Here is a 15,736-nt window from a genome sequence, read left to right as displayed (position 1 = left end):
AAAGGAAAGGTCTACACATACTAACTCATTTAATTTTTGCAACAGCCTTATAAGATAGGTATTTTGTTATTGTCTGCATTTTACAGATGAAAAAAGTTAAAATCAAGAGGAATCAGGTGACTTTCCCAATATTACTTAGCTGGTAAGTACTAACATTGGACTTCCCACTCAGGTCTTTTTGAATCTGTAGTTTAACTGTTGAGCCATTACAGTCTACTAGCACCCTGTACCAGGCACTATATTTGTCACTAATGACTCAAAAAATAAAATAAGACAGGCAGTCTCTACCCTCAAGGAGCTCACAGTCCATTGAGAGAGACAGCCATGTGCGCAAATGCTACAGGCTAATATCCAAGTGTACTCTTAGAGATGTGTAAATACTAGATGCTATGAAAGCGCAGAGGTAGGGGAGCTGAATCTACAGGCGGGAAAGGGGGGTTGTCAGGGACTGGCAAATAAGTCTTCACAAAGGATGCAGCACAAGGTGGCTGATTCTAAAAAGATGAATACAAACTTTCTAGTCCGGGAAGAGAGAGGAAAAAAATGAAAAAAGGCATGGAAATATGAACGTTTAACTCATCCTTGGGGAACATAAAGATGTCCTGGATAGCTGGGAACTTGTAAAGTGGAAAAGGGCAGAAGAAAATAAAAATATAAGAGCAGATGGAAAACAGACTGTGGAGGCTTTAAGAGCCAGGTTAGGCAATGAAAGGATGTAGGAAGCTAGTATTTCTTGTGAGCACTGTTATGCAAAAGGTGTGCACTTTGTGGTTGACGGTAATGGGGAGAAATTGAAAGAGAATAACATACTCAGATGTGTATCTGAAAAAGGTCTCTCTGGCAACAAGGCAACAAGGTGGACACTGGAATGTGAAGGTGCTAGAAGACTAGAGAAAGTGTATTTAGAAGAATGGCAGCAGCCTGGAAAAGCAAGGACGGTGAATGAACCCAAGGGGTCAAGAAAAAAGGAGAGATAAAGAGAAATTGTAGAATTTTGAGATTAACAGGTTATGCCTTTGGAATTGAAGTACATCTTCTGGCTTTATATTAATCATTTAAAAGATAATCTAATGGGATAACTTCCACAAATTTAATTCATTTTTACTATGCTGAATAAATTGTTGTACTCAATTGAAAGGCAAGTTGCTATTTTTATTTTTTATATTTATATCCATGATCTACCTCTTTCCATAAAAGATTTGAGGAGTCTGGAAAATCACCAAGTGAAATGCAGTGTCTGATGACAAGGGGCTTCTTACTAGAAGAACCACTCTGGCAGCATAAATCTGTCAAGTGAGACAGGTTCAATTTGAAGATATCAAGAAACATCCTCTGCGTCAGCTCCAGACTCCAAGTTGCTGTCCCTTCCTTTCTCTGGTGAAACAAATGGTGAGAAAACGTCCAGTTTGCTCTGCTGCTAAATTGAGCCTTTCTCTGGGAAGAGGAAGAAATATTGAAACCGGCAATGGGTTTCAAACAGAGCATGCACACCCTTTCCTGAAGACATTTAAAATTATATATGAAAATATGTAAATAAATCAAAACCTTAAATGAGGCAACACCTTATTCTTAAATCAGATAAACTCTAAGCCAAGGTGAACCTCTCAAAAACAACTATATATTTAGTATAATGTATATTTATATATTTATAAACTCACAATTGTGCACAAAGCATTTTATTTTTTTGCCTCCTTAATCTCATTTAATTCTTGTATAATATCCTTCAAAAGAGGCTGGAAAATAATTATTAATTATCTCCATTTTACAGATTAAAAAACTGAAGTTTAGAGGTTAAAGTGACTTTTTGAAACTCACACAACTTTAGTTGTTAGTGATAGACTTAGGTCTAAACATCAATTTTACTAACTCTAATTTTAAGGAAAATGGGAGCATTATAAAAATAGTAAGAGCTAACATTTAGAGTAGTTACTATGTGTCAGTCAATATGCTTTGTGCCTAATGTGCATTGTCACATTGAATTCTGTGTTTTTGTTTTTGAGACGGAGTCTCACTCTGTCGCCCAGGCTGGAGTGCAGTGGCGCAATCTGGGCTCACTGCAAGCTCTGCCTCCCGGGTTCATGCCATTCTCCTGTCTCAGCCCCCAGAGTAGCTGGGACTGCGGGCGCCAGCCACCACGCCTGGCTAATTTTTTGTATTTTTAGTAGAGACGGGGTTTCACCATGTTAGCCAGGATGGTCTCGATCTCCTGACCTTGTGATCCTCCCGCCTCGGCCTCCCAAAGTGCTGGGATTACAGGTGTGAGCCACCGCGCCTGGCCGTCACATTGAATTCTGAAACCACCCTATGATAGAGGCAGTGTAACTGTTCCCATTTTACAGATAAGGAAGCTGAAGCTAGAGGTAATGACTAGACCAAGGTCATATAGATCATTATTGGAGGAATTGAGGTCAAACCCAGGCATTTGGTTTCAAATCTAGCTCTTAACCAAACAAATATCTATTTAAATTCTGCCTTGGCTAGCTATTAACTACATGTTCCTGGACAAATTATTGCAATTTTGGAGCTTCTGTTAAGTTTCATATATATAACCTGGTTTGGCATCCTGCTCTTAGGAGGCCACCAATAAATGTTAGGTTCCCTTCTTTCAACCACGATGCATTGTCACTAGTAATTTTTATGGCAGAAGTAATCATGTTAGTTAATCTAACATCCTAAAATGGCAGCACTTGTGTTGACAGCTGGAAGAAAACCAGGGACTATAACTTAAGCTCACCTTAAAGTCGTATTTTACTGCTATTCTCAAAATTTGCTCCCTGGATTCTTAAGATATAATTAAAATTTTCTGTTAAGGAGGAAACAAAAACTATGCATGTCCATAAAATTAATTATCTTGCCAATAAAAGCCCGTTTGTGATGGAATTCCTAAATGACCTAAGTATATTAAATCCGAGTTACTTAGTAATATCATAGTTTAAAAAAGTAAACTCTTGTTAAGCAAAGATTGGTTCCAGAAAATTGTCCTCCAAACACTGCAGGCTTTAGAACTTTTAAAATGAGTCACTTGAATTTGAAACTATGCCATATTTGAAAGTCAGAGCTCTAGTATAATGGTTTACAACCCTTTCAGGTAAAAGTGCTTCTTTTTAAAAATAAAATAATTTTTGTATTTACCCCCATCACAAGAAGAAAAAATAATATTATTAGTCTATGTTGATTTTTCAAATTGCAATTACCAAAAACAGCTGTGTATTCATTTATATACATAAATTTGTATTTCATAAATTTATATTTTACTAATCCTAAAACTATATTCATACACTTGTTTTACAAAAGATAATATTTCGAGAAACTACGTTTTTTCCAGTATACAAATTCTTGTGCCCACATGGATTTATGAATCCCTTCCAAAAAAAATCTCTAACATCCCACAATGATCCACAGGATGGAAACCACTATTCGAAAATATTACAACTAAAAGGGACATTTAAGGTTAATATAAACCACCTTAATACCTACTGAACATGTCCCAGCTTCAATTTGAATCCTAGGCACGTGTTGTCTGTTTGAACATACTCAAAGACCTGAGAGTTGGGGGTAGCTGGACCTGACATGCCCAAAGAGACAGGGGTGTGGTAAGTACCTCACGAGTTGGCCTATCCTGCAGTGGAGATATTAGGAAACCCTTTAGAAGGAGCTTATATTTGCTTAAATCTCTCCTGTCCCCTAAATCAGGGAGAGTCTGATCAGGAAAATGAAAACTACACTAGTTATTTCAAACAAGGGTTGAGAGGGAGGATTTGATGCAGGCACTTGGTTCCAAAAGCATTTGAAAGCAAAGGAAGCCAAAAGGGGGTTGTAAATAATCCCAGAGATTAGTAACTTCAGGAAGCTGCTACCACCCGTAGGGCTGGTGTTAGCAGAGCCGTGGTGTTAGCAGAGCCTAGGAATGCTAACTGCCAACTCTGCTGCTGCGGGGTCATACAGCAGCTACTGCTTATGCTGCTGTAATCACAACTGCCCGACTTACTGATATCACTGAAGCCCATGACCTCTGGCCATCACTAGCAATCACCCACCAGATCTACTGCGGCCAGATCTACTGAAGGTGGCTGGAGTACATACCACTCAGTTCTGCCAGTGGCAACAGCAAAAGCATAAAGAGAAGAGCAATGACCTTCCTCTCTATCTGTCTCCCTGCCCCAATTCTAGCTCTGCTTTGCAATCTGCTGCTGTTACCTCCCACCGGTGAAATAGAAAGGGAAGCCCACCATCAAGGAAGTCTGGGAAGTGTAGTTTGCAGAAGCCTAGCCCCTGTGATACAGAACAGAGCATGGAAAACTTGGAAAGGAGCTGACAGCAGTCAGCAGTTGGTGCAGTCTAGCCCTTTAGTTACTCAGATTCTTTCTCACCCTTTTAGCCATATTTAACTTCCATTGATAACAGAATCATGGCCCTGCACAACGTGATGTACCTCTTCCTCATACAAAAATTCTCTCATCATTTTCAAAAACTGAGAAGCATAAAGCCCTGTCAGCCACCACTTCCATGATTCACAATTCTACCTAGATATTCTATGACCTAAAAAAACTAAATTAAAAAGGCAACTACCACCAACACTGCTCATATAAAATATTAAGAGTAAGGGAAAAAGAAAAAAATAATTTGTTTATGTTATATATATATACACACACATATATACATAAAATGCAAGATAGAACATGGATATAGCTGCTTTGGTTTTTGTTTCTATAATGGATCATTTATTACATAGTTAATATTTATCTACATTCCTTTGCCCTTGGCCAGTACTCCAGTAAAGAGACCCAAAGCTCACCTATTGTTATGTCCGATCACTGTTAGCCCTCCTAAATCTTGATGCTGCTTGGAGGCAGCAGTACCATCCAGAACTAACCCTGGAAAATGAGAAGACTATGATGGACAGCATCCTCAATTTAAATCAATTTAGACTTGGATAAGAGCTCTCCATTTTTGATGTTCAGTGAATAAATGGTTTTATAAAATGTTGGCAATTTCACTTAGGTTATTTTCTTTTAGAATACGGATATATTTTTACCATTTTACCAATAAGTTTTGTTTCCATCTACTATCTTGTTAGTTTTCCGTTTATCCCACCTGGTTTTGTGGTTTCTTTTTTCTACTTTTTCTGATTTTGTTTGGATGAATTATGCAGGATCTGTGTTACATTTTATCTTTTCTAGTGGTTTATTAACAATAACATTTAGTTTTATTTATTTTGTAGTTTCGTTAGGATTTACAGTATGCCTCTTTTAACACAGACTACCATCAAATAATATTCATCAAATATCAAATAATATATAATGTAAGAAACTTAAAAGAGTAAACTATCATTTCTGCCTGCCTTAGTTTGTGATCCTCATCATATATTTCACCTCTGCATATGTTATTAACTGTACAATGCAGTTATTATTTTTATTTAAATAATTAATTTGCCCTTAAAGATACTCTTTTTAAATGAGAAAAAAATGTTTTATACTTACCCATGTATTTACTATTTCCAATGATGTTTCATTTTGTAGATCTCAGTTTCCATCTTGTATCATTCATTTTCATACTGAAGAACTTCTTCTACTGTTTTTTATAGTGCAGGTCTGTGGATGACACATTCTATCACCTTTTGCTTATTTGAAAATGTCTTTGTTTTGCCTTCCATTTGTGCAGGTTGTTTACTTTTTCCATTCTGCTAGCATTTTAATCATAGTTATTTTAAATATCTGGTTTGATCATTCAAAATTTCTGCCAGTCTGAGTCTAATGCATGCTTTCTCTCTTCAGACAGAGTTTTTGCATTTTCACATCTTTAGTTTCTTGTTGACAGCCTGAGAGGATGTATCAATTAGAAGGAAATGAAGTAAATAGACCTTTTGTGTGAGGTTTAATGTTGATCTGGCTAGGAGTTACATTGTGTTTGCCAGTTGCTATAGCTGTACATATCAGAGGCTAACATTTTCTCTGGGTGTCCTTGTTTTAGTCTTCCCTGTTATTTTTAGATTTCCCTGGAGACTCTTCCTTAAATAGGGTCTGAGGCTTACAGTTCTTTTGGCTATAATGCCCCGTTATTATACAGTAGCACAGTTGATGTTGTGGAAAGTGGTACAGGCTCCAGCACCAGGCTTCTCCTCCAAGGCTTCCTTCTTTCTTTAAGCTGAATTCTTTGTATCCTCCTGTCTCTAAGATTCAAGGTAGTGGCTTGCCCTGTTACCTCAATTTTAAGAAGAGTTGTGGATTTCCAGTTTTTTCAGATTTTTTCTTATTATGAGAATGGAGTGATAACCACAAATCAGAAATCTCATTGTCTTCTATTTTCAAAGAATATTTTTCCTGAATGTAAAATTTAGTTTGACATTTTTTTCTTACTTTTCACACATTAAAGATATTGTTCTGTTGTCTTTTGTGCATTGGTATGATGAGAACTCAGCAATCATTGTTTTCTTTTTTAATTTTACACATAATGCATCTTTTTATCTTGCTGTTTTTAAGGTTTTCTCCTTATTGCTGATTTTCAATAATTTGTCTATGATGCACCTTGATATTTTCTTTGTGTTTGTCCTGTTGAGATCCTTGGGGAAAAAAATGGCAATTATTTCTTAAATAATTTTTCTTCCCTCCTTTTTCTGGGTCTCTAATTATATACATATTATACTATTTCATATTTTCTCAAGGTAATTGAGGCTCTGTTTATTTTTTGTCTTATGCCTCTTTTATCTACATGTCTTCAGTTGGTTAGTTGCAAGTTTGCTAATCTTTTGTTCTGTTGTTAAGTCCATCAGATGAATATTGTATTTCAGATACTTCATTTTTCATCTCTAGAATTTCCATTTGGTTATTTCTTGACTCATTGTGTTTATATTATTCTTTAGATACTTCGAAATATTTATAATAGCAATTTTAGAGTTCTTGTCATCTAATTACATCATCTCTATAACTTTTGGATTCATTTCTACTGACTGATTATTATTCCAGATATGGGTGACATTTTTCTGTTTCTTTGCATATCTAGTATTTTTTATTGGATGCTGGACATTGTAAGTTTTACATTATTAAATATCTAGATTTTGCTGTCTTCCTTTAAAGAATGTGACAGCTTGTTTTGTTCAACATTTAAGTTGCTTGTGAATCAGCTTTTGCTTTCACATATTGTTTTTAAACCTTGTTAGAGTAAGTCTAGATTTAGACTGTCCTTTACTCTGCTACCATGGCATGAACCTTCTTGAATCTCTGCAGAATGCCCTAGAGGGTCAACAAGATTTCTGTATTCTGATTGGTCAGAACTCCCAGCCCTTTGTTGGCTCTAGGAATTATTTGGCTTACACTCCCTCATTAGGAATTCTTTGCCAGATACTTGTTCTTCACTTGACCTCAGAGAGTCCCATTCTATGCATGCACCGGATAATATCCAGCCAAAGGCTCACAGGGACTCCTATGTATATTTCTGGATCTCTTTCTGGGCTTATCTCCCTTTTCTCTGATACTCTACCTTGCAGTTCAAGTCACTTAGGCCTTCCCAAACTCCTCTCTTTGTTTTCTCAACTCAGTGAAACTTTCAAGCTTTGCTTGGGTTTCCCCTCCCTATGCCACATTCCAGAAAGTGCTCCTAGACTGAAAATTGAGTTGATTATAGGGCTCACCCCATTTGTTTACCTTCTCTCGTGGAACATGATCCTGTATCATCCAATGTGTGAAAACAGATGTATCATATATATTACTCATTGTTTCTAGCTGTTTATAGCTAGTGAGCAAGACCATTACCAGCTACCAATTACAGATACTTTTAGAATTTCACTATAGAAAAAAGGTATATAGGAGATTCCACATATGTAGTTATACATTAATTTGACAAACACCTATTAAATACCTAACAAGTTCCTGGCACTATGCTTCAAGACAAAGCAAAATGGTAGACTGGGAAAAATCTAACATTTGGAGTCAAGAGATCTGGGTTCCAGTCTTGGTTATCTGTTTGCTCACTTTGTAACAAGTTACCTAACCTCTCTGAGTCTCAGCTTTCTTACCATTAGACATAGGTAATAATATGCTACTTTGCAGGATCATTGTTAGGATTAAATATATTGTCTATAAAAACAACTGGCCAATTCCTGGCACATAGCCTGAGCCTGATTGATTGCAATTATTAATTTTATCGAATGTGCTATGGAAAAAAATTGAAGGGACAATAAATCAGCAGATTGGGGTGAGAAATGCCTCCACTGGAGGCAAGTAATAACCCTATGTCTGGCAGTAAAGGAAGAAACTGGGAGAAATCCAAGAGAAAGAAAGAACAATGAAAACTGAGAGCTTAAAGAAATAAACTTTTCTCTCCTGGTTAAGTAAGGGAAAGTCTCACAGTATGAAATCTGAGAATTTCAGTCACACTCAGGCACTAAAAGGCAGACCAGCAGCTACTGATAGAGAAAGTGGATTCCTTAAAAACAGAAGATGAAGCACCAGAAACGATGGGCTTGATCTCTGTCAGGAGAATCACTGTGCATAGATAAAAACTGATGGAAATATGCTCCTCAGTGTCATCTCCAAATATCAGGTGGAGGACTCCAGCTAAATCTGAGATTTCATGACATTCATAAAGAAGACTTTGCCAGCTCTACGGGACAAACATAAAAACAAAAGTGTTTCAAGTTAATTAAACTTAGTAGCACAATCTTTTGGTTAAGTGCATTTTCTGTTTTTCAGAAATACCCAAGAGAGCTGCAAGAAAAGAAGATGGAGGTTGAAGGAGAAGGGTAAAACCTAACACATAATCCATGCTGCTAATTAACTGGGGGGTTGAAATGAAAGAATGAATGATATAGGTATGAATCTTTAAATTAGGACATTTCCCTACTCTCATCAAAATTCAGATTTTGTTCTTTCTGCTCTAACATCATTTTTCAAAGTAACCCTAACAGTAATGTGTTAAAGTAAATTAATATTGTGTTGATTTGCTGTGTTCAAATTTATTCTCCCCATAGAATGCAAGTGCCTTGAATTCAGTCAATGATGACTTATTTTTCTTTATACCGTATCAGCAAATACAATATCATATACAATATGGTGTAAAATGCATACCATGTATTATAGAGGCCCATAGTAGGTGCTCAATAAATATTTTAAGCATAAAAAGTTGGAATAAATTAACGAATGGAAAGAAAATCAACTTTTCTGACAAAATTAACAAAAAAATTACAAAGGAGTTACTTTTTCAAATGCAGCTGACCACTCTCCAATGAGAACTCCTATGCTTGTTAAAGCTGGAGCACATTTTTGTAGAAAGCTTTTAGACAAACCATCTCCCTCTCCCTCCTGCTGCCCAATTTAGCCATAGAAAATACAAATAGTCATGGTTACTTTGAGAAGAATTCTCAGTGACACTAACAACAGGAAATAAAATGGGGTGATTTGTGGGATGAGAATTTAGTGAAATTTGGGAAATTTTATATAATATTATCATTTTGGTTCGTTTTTACTTTATTAAATTAAAATTCTTTAAAACTCAAGGCAATACAAACAAATGAATTCAGACAGAAATAAATCTTATTAAATAACATTCTGTAAGAGAAGATTTTTGTGTGATTTTGTCTGCTACCTTTTTAAGAATAATCAAAGATAGTTTACTCACCAGTGACGTTCCTGGTAATATTTCTTAAAATTGACTTTTTCGGAGTGGCCAAACCACACTATGGAATAGAAGTACTTATTATTTTCTATGTGGCTAATTTAAAAACAATTATATATAACCATCCTACAAATGATATTGACAGTTGAATTGGTTTAAGAAATTAGCAAGCCTAAGCAACATGGCAAAACTCCATCTCTACAAAAAATACAAAAAAAAAAAAAAATTGCTGGGTGTGGTGGCATACACCTGTGGTCCCAGCTACTTGGGAGGCTGAGGTAGGAGAACTGATTGATCCTAGGAGGTGGGGCTGCAGTGAGCTGTGATCATTCCACTGCACTCCAGCCTGGGCAACAGAGTGAGACCCTGTCTCAGAAAAGTAAAGAAAAGAAAAGAAAACGGACTTAGAGCCAAAAAAAAAAAGTCTATCATCTAGCCTGTTCTGGCTCTCTTTATATACATTGTCCATGTTCTATGGCGCTTCATCACACCAAGAAGTCCTTTTTTGATATCAAAGCCTTAATTACTCTGAGCAGACTTTGAATTTCTATGGCTATCTATAATTGCTCAAAGTTTAGTTTCCAAATTTGTAAAAATTGTACTTTAGGAGATCAGGTGCCATACAGAGGCAGTCTTTAATACTTACTAACCTGAAAACAGGTTAATGAATGGAAAGAAAGTAACTTTCTCTATTTCCCTGGTTGGGCAGTATCACTAATATGTTCTAATATGTGTGAGAAATGCTATAAAATCCTTTTAATCTGAATCCTAACCTCTTAGCCAAATCTAAGCTTTAAAAATTTGCATCTTCCCAATTAGACAAAAATGGGTTTTTTTAAGTTAGATTTACATGTAGTAAAATGTATAATATTAAGAGTATGATGACTTTTGACAAATGTGTACATCTGTGTAATCGACACTTCTAAAGAAATATAGAGCATTCCTGTGCCCAGAAAGCTTTCTCATGCCCTTTACCAGACAATCTTCCATGTCAGAGATAGTCATCCCAAAATTTGTTTTCAATCATAAATTAGTTTTGCTTATTTAGCACCTCATATTGAATCATACAGAATTCTGGGTATTTTTTTACCCAGTTTTTTGGGGCTTAGCATAGTGTTTGAGAGCTCTACCCATGAAATTCAAGTATTATTGAGCAGCGTTAAAATGTTTGAATATATTTGTTTCTCCATTTACCTTTTGCTGGGCAAAAGGGTTGTTTCCAGTTTGGGGCAGCTCTGGATATTCTTGTGCAGGTATTTTTATGAACAATTTGGTTTCCATTTCTCTTGGAAATATACCTAAGAATAGACTTATAGGATCATAAGTTAAGTGTATCTTAGCTTTGTTAAAGACTGCCAAACATTTCCACAGAGGTTTAGTGGATACTGTAGCATGCTGCCCAGATTCCTTCTTCCAGGACTAACCCATTCCCTCAACTGCTAGAAACGGCAACCGACAGTTCTTAACTAAATCCCTTTCTGAGATTCACCCTCAGGTAAAGAGAGCCACCTTATCAAGATAACGCTCAGGGTTGGGACAAGAATGAGGGAAGAGAGTTGCCTAGAATGCAAAATTTAAAGAGGTACAAGCTGAGCATGGTGGCTCATGCCTGTAATCTCAGCACTTTGGGAGGCCGAGGCAGGTGGATCACTTGAGGCCAGGAGTTCAAGACCAGCCTTGCCAACATGGTGAAACCCCTTCTTTACTAAAAATACAAAAACTAGCCAAGCATGGTGGCAGGTGCTTGTAATCCCAGCTACTAGAGAGGCTGAGGCAGTAGAATCGCTTGAACCCAGGAGGCAGAGGTTGCAGTAAGCTGAGATCATGCTACCGCACTCCAGCCTAGGTGACAGAGCGAGACTCTGTCAAATAAATAAATAAATAAAGAGACACTTGCTCTGAGGTTCAGGCAAGTGCAGTCTCTTTTTTTTCTGCCGCCAACATACATTCACACACAACTTCAAAAATCTCTATTCTCTACCACCCTTAAGAGTTAGGCCTATTAACAGATAAAAGGTTGCGACTTTTAACTTTTGCCATCAATAATGACTTTTTCAATCTGTAGAACATTATGCAACTTATAAAGCAATTTTATCTGTATATTCCTTTTTGTCCTTGTATGAAGCTTAGCAGAGAAAAAGAGACTTTACAGATAATGAGACTGATTCAAGACATTAAGTGACATTGCCAATAACAAAGCCGGAATTTAAGCCCAAGTCCTAACATATCTCAAGTACCAACCTTATTCATGACTGCCTGCCCAATATGCTATGAGGTCTTTCCTGGCAATATGTTTTTTTTTTTTTGGAAAGAGGTGAGTAAATGAAAAATGCATGGGCCGTGATGGTATAAACTTTCCCTCTGCCAAAATACAAGCCAATGATGGTGCACACTGGCTCTGCAATAGCAAAATATCTCTGGAAGCTGGAAATTTTCTAACGTGAAAATTACTTTTCTCATTATATGTGGTTCTGTTTCCTTACTTGGCACTAAACTATTAATCAGTAGATCAGGGATTTACTCCTATACTTTAAATAATGGACTATGTCATTTTGGGGAATTCATATCACCTCTCTGTTTCATTTTCCCCATCTGTAAAACTAGTTTCTAGAATTTGTGATTTCAGAGATTGCGTGTGTGCATGAAAAGACAACCATGCAATTTTTCAATGTGGATTTGTCATTTTATGAAAGAACAGAATAAAGGACAATTCTTTAAAATATATTCAGCTGATGAAATCAATGAAAATGCCATCATGACGAAACCTGAGCTGAGGACTGGCCTTTGGGAACCACAGTCCTGGGTGATTGCTAAGGTTTTTGATTCATGAAGTTATCAGCCTCTTTGAAGGCAACACAAGAGTGGTTGTATAAAAGCATGATCCCTTTTGGTAGCAGTTCATAATGGTTCTGATTTTCTGGGGAAATTTCATCAAGTGGCTTGCCAATGGGAGCCACACACCAAAGAAGAGGCCTGGCCTAACCTAAAGAAAGCCTGTGATTAAAGACGATGTTGGATTGCCAACTTGTTTTGTATGAGAACCATTCACATCCAGCAGAGTGCTTGAGGTTGTGAGAGCCCCACAACCAGCATGCTATCCCACAACATCACAAGCACAGCAAGGTCAACTTGATCTGTAGCAGGTTATTACCCTTGCACTTGAATGTTGAAGAAGGAAGCAGGCTTTTCATTAATAGCAGTCAGCTTTAAACCTGAAAAGGCCTCTCTGAAAATAAAAAGGTAACAACTAGCAACAGCAAAACAATTCAGCTTTACCCTTTACATTTGTTCTTTTTCCAATTTACTATTAAAAAGTGTAGAGTATAAACTGTTGCAATAGGTAAAACTTATGCTAGGTTTTATAGTGGGTAAACAATATTCTTATATGATTTTCTCATTTAATACTCATAGCAATCCATTAAAATATTCTCTATCTTCCCATCTCATACATGGAGATGCTGAAGCACAGACCTTGGAAATGATCTGTACAAAACCACATAGTCAGAAACTGGTGGCATCAGATTGTTTGCATGGGTTAAAATCATGCTAGATTAAAACTTGTATGAGTAGCACCAAATCTGCATCCACAAATCTGCTAAATCCCGGGGCCTAGCACATAAAAATTATTTTTTGAGTGAGTGAATGAATTTACTAAAGAACTAAAGCATCAGATTTGTTATTTTTAGGCATCTTTGGCTAGTCATTATGAATTTCCTGAGAGCTTCTGGAATTACAAAAAAGGAGATGACAGCTTTCTATTTTTATTTATTCAATACATTATTTGCTAACAACTGCCACATAAAAGGCAAGGTGTTAAATACTAAGGAGGGCATACAAGGTTATATATAGACCTTACACATCTATATCTGGAAAATACAGTCATCTTGAATAGAGAAATCACAATTTCCCTACACCCTTCCCACCTCTTCCTCTCACCTCATCTACTGCCTGCTTCCCACATCAATAAGGCTGGAAAATGCAATCCTTTGCCTATAGAGACAACGTTAAGATTTCCTGTTACTAGTCCAAGATTTCCATAACAGTAAGATAAACAAGGAACTAATTCAAAGGGACACCCGTTTTTCCATCAGGACTGTGTTCCTGGTAGATTACCTATGTCTTATAAATCAAATGTTTATAATACTGGCTTCCAGTAAAATTGGAGAATTTCATTTTCATTTATGGTCCTCTTCAGTTAGTAATATTTCCTAACACAAAATCTTAAATTAATAGTTTTCAATCCTGAGCACACTCACCAAGGGAGTCTTAAAAACATATAATGCAATTTCCTGACCTCACTCAAGGTCCACTAAAACTGAATATCTTGGTTTCACTTTCAAATTGCTTTTCCAAAAAGAGAAAGTAAAGAACAAGTATATAGTTTTGCTATGTAGGGAGCAGAGAAATGGAGTAGTAGCTACAGGGGTATGTGGGGTAAAATGATTCTTTTTGAAGATGAAATATGTCGTGCTTATTTCCTGATGGAGAAGATACAGTAGAAAGGGGGAATATATTAATAATTCAGGAGAGAATGCAATTGCTGCAGGCAAATCCTTGAAAAGGTGTAAGGAGATGGATCTGTGCACAAAAAGAGAGGCAGACCTTTGATAAAATTGTGGATATCCATCTATATTAAAGGAATAGAAGCAGAGTATGATAGGTTAATAGATACTATGGTGAAAATGTGTAGAAGTTTTACTTTCTCCATGAAATGGGAAGCAAGTTCATGAAGGAAATGATGGGGAGGGAGAAGAGAGAAGAATTTGAGAAGGGAAGTGGAGATATGAAATTGTTACCTAGAAAAGTAGCATAGTGATTAAACCAGGAAAACGGGAGCATGTAAACACCACATCAACAAAACAAAGACCTGACCTTATGGCATTTACATTCCAATGACAGAGAAAACAAATGAACAGGATAAAAGCAAGGGCAAGGACACTCTCTATAGAGTGGCCAAGGAAGGCCTCCTGATTAGATGACACTTGGAGAAGATCTGAGTGAACTCCTGGAAAAGACTGGAGGAGTGATTATTCCAAGCAAAGAGAACCCCAAATGCCAAATCTATAAGGGAACATGCTTGATATATTCAAGTAGCAGCAAGTAACTGAGTGTGTCTGGAATGGAATGAGCAAGGCAAAGAATGGGAGGACACAAAGGCACAGAAGAGACCAATGTACAGACTAAGATGGACACAGGAAGGACTTTGAGTTTATTCTACATGTTTATGGAAGTCACTGGAGGAGCTTGAGTGGAGAATTAATCACCCGACTTCTCTTTTACAGAATCCCTCTGCTGGTCTACTAAGAATTTAAGGTGGCAAATATAGAAACATAAAGACCAGTTACAAATGGCTTCAATAGTTGAGGAGAGAAATGATGGTGGCTTGACAGTGGTAGTAGTGGAGTGGTGGGAAGTGGTCAGATTCGGAATATATTTTGAAGATAGAGCATAACAGGATTTGTTCATGGATGGATGCAAAGTGTGAAAGAGAGTGAAAGATCACTTCAAGTATTTTGCCTAAGCAATGGAGCAACTAGCAATGCCATTTACCAAGATGGAGAGCATTAGGAGAAGAGGGAATCGAGAGTTCAGTTTCAGTATTTTTTACATTATATTACCATCTCTAATATATGTGACTATCATCCCTTTAGACGATCAGCTGTCGGATAAGGATTACAACTTTCCAAAAGTCCCAGCACCTAGCCAAGTTTTTCACATATGGTAGGTAGTCGGCCAGGCACAGTGGCTCACGCCTGTAATCCCAGCACTTTGGGAGGCCGAGGCAGGTGGATCACAAGGTCAGGAGAACTAGACCATCCCGGCTAACATGGTGAAACCCCATCTCTACTAAAAATACAAAAAATTAGCCAGGTGTGGTGGTGGGCACCTGTAGTCCCAGCTACTTGGGAGGCTGAGGCAGGAGAATGGCATGAACCCGGGAGGCAGAGCTTGCAGTGAGCCGAGATCATGCCACTGCACTCCAGCCTGGGTGACAGAGCGAGACTCCGTCTCAAAAAAAAACATATGGTAGGTAGTCATCAAAATTTACTGGACAAATCTTTGTAATACAGTTTTATTAAATTATAATGCATTTAAATCAAACCTTCTGTATGACAAAAGATATCAT

The 15,736-nt window shown here is 37.1% G+C and overlaps 1 long non-coding RNA gene across 1 annotated transcript in view; it reads right to left on the bottom strand.

The window, feature by feature from the left end:
* Positions 1-7,255, bottom strand: part of LOC134738612 (uncharacterized) — a 47,168-nt gene extending 39,913 nt beyond the window's left edge. Inside the window, exon 1 of the long non-coding RNA XR_010124475.1 lies at positions 5,481-7,255. This is a non-coding gene — a long non-coding RNA (uncharacterized LOC134738612). The remainder of the gene's footprint in view (positions 1-5,480) is intronic.
* Between the last annotated feature and the right edge of the window lie 8,481 nt (positions 7,256-15,736).

Source organism: Pongo pygmaeus, chromosome 1 (assembly GCF_028885625.2).
Source record: "Pongo pygmaeus isolate AG05252 chromosome 1, NHGRI_mPonPyg2-v2.0_pri, whole genome shotgun sequence".
Classification (NCBI taxonomy): Eukaryota; Metazoa; Chordata; class Mammalia; order Primates; family Hominidae; genus Pongo; species Pongo pygmaeus.
This window is presented reverse-complemented; position numbering and strand designations above follow the sequence as displayed.